This window comes from Martes martes, assembly GCF_963455335.1.
Source record: "Martes martes genome assembly, chromosome: 3".
Classification (NCBI taxonomy): domain Eukaryota; kingdom Metazoa; phylum Chordata; class Mammalia; order Carnivora; family Mustelidae; genus Martes; species Martes martes.
The window spans coordinates 85959529-85963400 of NC_137890.1; the positions used below are offsets into that span (position 1 = coordinate 85959529).

The following is a 3872-nucleotide window of genomic DNA, read 5'->3' on the forward strand; positions in this document are numbered from 1 at the left end:
TGTGTGTGTGTGTGTGTGTGTGAAATGTCTTTCTCCATTTTGGTATCAGGATAATGCCTCAGAATTCATCAGTGAAGTCATCTGATCCTGGGATTTTCTTTGTGGGAAGTTGGGTTTTTTTTGTTGTTTTTGTTTTGTTGTTTTTTTTTTTGCTATCTCAATTTGCTTACTTACTATAGATCTGTTCAGATCTGTTTCTTCTTGAACCAGTGTTGATGGTTTGTATCTTTCTAAGAATTCATCCATTTCATTTAAGTTATCTAATTTTTTGGCTTAAAGTTGTTCCTAGTAAAAGTTCTCAGCAAATTGCAGCTGTGGTGTTTTGTGGCGTCTGTTTTTGAGTCCTTTTTTTTTTCAGTTGAAGTGGAGATGGATCCCAACTGCTCTTGTTCTAGTGGTGGCTCCTGCATGTGCGCCGGCTCCTGTAAATGCAAGGAGTGCAAATGCAGCTCCTGCAAGAAGAGCTGCTGTTCTTGCTGCCCTGCGGGCTGTGCCAAGTGTGCCCAAGTGTTTGCAAAGGGGCGTGGGACAAGTGCAGCTGCTGTGCCTGATCCCGGGGAGCCCGTTCCCGATGTAAATAGATCACATGTACAAGTCTACAGTTTTAAAACATTTTTTTTCATACTACCTGACCGTTTTGCTACATTCCTGTTTCTATGAAATACATGAGTTATAATAAAAAGTTAAATTTTAAAAAAAGGTGTTCCTAGTATTCCCTTATGATTCTTCTTTAGTTCTATAATGTTTGTAGTTTAATATCCCCTATTTAATTTCTGATAATAGTAATTTGTGACTTCTATTTTTTCCTTGGTTAGTCTAGTTAGTGTTACAAATCTGATTGATATTTTTAAAGAACCGACTTTTGGGGAGCCAGCGTGGTTCAGTTGATTAAGCATCTGACTCTTGATCAGGTCATGATCTCAGGGTTGTGAGATTGAGTTGCACATTGCCAGGCTCTGCACTCAGCAGGGAGTCTGCCTGAGATTCTCTCTCTCCCTTTCCCTCTCCACCTCCCCTCCCCCATGTTCTCTCTCTCTCTCTCTTTCTCTCAAGTAAATAAATAAATAAATAAATAAATCTTTAAATAAATAAATAAATAAATCTTTAAAAATAAATAAATAAAAAATAAATAACCAATTTTGGGGGACATCTGGGTGGCTCAGTTGGTTAAGCATCTGCCTTTAGCTCAGGTCATGATCTTAGGGTTCTGGGATTGAGGTTTGTGTCAGGCTCCCTGCTCAGTGGGGAGTCTGCCTCTTCCTTTTCCTCTGCCCTTCCACTGGCCTGTGCTCACTCTCTCTCTGTCTCAAATAAATAAATAAAATCTTTTTAAAAAACTGCACAGTTTTTTAAGAACCAACTTTTTGTTTTGTTGATTTTCTCCATTGATTTCCTGTTGTCAATTTCATTTATTTCTGCTGTGATTTTAATTATTTCTACTCCTTGCTTTAGGATGAAATTGTTATCTTTCTCTGGTTTCCTAAAGTGGAAGCTTACATTATTTTATTCTTTGATTTTTTTTTCTATTATATGTGTTTAGGGACATGAATTCTCTTCTAAACACTGCTTTCATTGAATTCCACAAATTTTGAAACTTTGTATTTCATTTTCATTTAGTCCAAAATGTTTACTTTCTCTTAAGACTTTTTCTTTGACCCATATGCTATTTTAAAGTGTGTGGTTTAATCCCCAAATATTTGGGGATTTTCCAGCTATCTTTCTGAAGATAGTCTTTATATCAGTGCCTTAGTCCTTTTGTTGTCTGAAACTTGCTCTCTAGCAGATTCCTCAAGAAGGCATCAGTGACACAATATTATTCCAGTTCTAGTGTATCACTAATGGTCTGTCCACACCTTTCATAGTTGACTCTCAGCTTGACTGACTTTAATAAAATTCTTGATTCACACATAGTTTACCTTTTTATTTTACAAAAAAAAAAAGAAAAGAAACAGATACTTTACCCCAAAATTCTATATATGTATTTTTCATTCAAACTGGCACACAAGTGTTTAAAGTCTCACATATATTAACTTTTATCATTTCAGTAGCATGGAATTGGTATTTTTAAAGCACTCAGGGATTTTGGGGTAGCAGGTTGCTGCAATTATTGCATTTGGGATGTGAATCTTTCCTGCTTTTTCTTCTCATCACATCTATCCATATTTCATAGTTTATTTTCCAAGCTGTATAACAAATTCTCAGAAACTTAGCAGGTTAAGGGGTGCCTGAGTAGCTCAGTTGGTTAAGATCCTGATTTCTACTCAGGTCATGATCTAAGGGTCATGGGATCCAGCCCTGTGTTGAGCTGCACCCTCAGTGGGGAGTCTGCTTGAGATTCTTTCCCTCTCCCTTTATCCCTACCCCTATTCTCTCTCTCTTTCTCTCTCTCTCTCTCCTTTTTAAAATAAATAAACAAATCTTTTTTAAAAATGTAGATTAAAAGAACAACACTTACCATTTCAGTTTCCATGCTTCAGAAGTCCAGTATAACACAGCTACAGCTTTGATCAGGGTCTCACAAGGCTGCAATCATGGTATCAGCCAGGGCTGGAAACTCATCTGAGTCCTCCTCCAGGCCCATAGGTTTTTGGCAGGATTCATTTCCTATTGAACTCAAGGTGACTTGCCTTTTCAAGGCTCAAGGAGTGCTTTTCTGGCTTTACAACATCAAAGGGAAGGTGGGTGTAGTTACCACAAAGGACAGCAGATCAAAGCAAGCAGAATAGTCTGACTTGCACAGACCAATGGCACTAGCTGGTTAATGATGGTGTTCCTAGAAATGAAATCAATAGGAAGCCTACCAAATTCTTACTTGATCTGTATAAACAGAAAATTCTAGGTCAATTTACAAGTCTAATTCAAATCATAAAATAGAGAGTCACAGCCCCTCAATCAATTCCCAAACTTGAGCCAGTTCACAGATTGGGAATGAAGAGTGGAAATGGATCACTTTGAGGAGGCACCCCAGTATTCTACCAAAATTTATTCATCTAATCTTTCTCCCAGCCTTCCCCAAGCCACTTACCAAGATAACTGCAGTGGGGAGAACGAAATGATCAGACCTCTCAGAGACTACTAGACGCTGGCTGTGAAGAGGCATTGACTCCAGGAGACCTAAAATGTCACTGCGGCACTGGTTGAGTAAGGGGCTCAAGGGAGTCAGGTGATCAATGGAGTTTTAACTCAGGTTTGTCAGTTAAACTGTCAGTTTAACTCAGGTTTGTCAGCGGGCCCCCAAACCCATCTTGTGGTTATTTTCCCAGTTCCAGAGTGCATAATTGGAGCAGACACACCTCGCAGCCGGTATTTGTTCTCCAACCTGTGTAGTGAGGGCTATTACAGTGGGAAAGGCCAAGTGGAAACCATTAGAACTGTACATACCCCAGAAAAATAGCACATGAAAAGCATTTGGCATTCTGGGAGAGACCCATTTGCTCTCCTTTGCAGGAGATGGATGGGTCTTAGGAAATAACATCAGATTATCATAGCTCAACCAGGTGGTGACTCCAAATGCAGCTCTTAAACCAGCTGTGGTTTCATCACTGTGCAAATTAACATCCCTTGGTGCCTGGTATGCAGCTATTGATCAGGCAAATGACTTTTTCACCATACCTGTCTATAAAGCCCGCCAGAGCCAGCCTTCGGCTGGCAAGACCAGCAGTACACCTGCACTGTCCTACCTTAGGAGGATATCAACACTCCAACCTCCTTTGATCTTGGAGGCAACATGCTCCTCATTTGGGTGTGTTACTCTGGCCCATCTACCAGGTGACCAAAAATGCTGCTAGTTTTTTTACTGGGGCCCAGAACCATAGAAGGTTCTATAACACCCCAGGCTGCTGTGCAAGCTGCTCTGCCACTTGGGCCCTATG

General features: G+C 40.0%; 1 pseudogene across 1 annotated transcript; it reads left to right on the forward strand.

Moving 5' to 3' along the window:
* The first annotated feature begins 363 nt into the window (after positions 1–363).
* Positions 364–663, forward strand: LOC308340173 (metallothionein-1-like; annotated as a pseudogene). Its single transcript has one exon. The product of its transcript is annotated as a metallothionein-1-like (transcript).
* Positions 664–3872: the final 3209 nt, after the last annotated feature.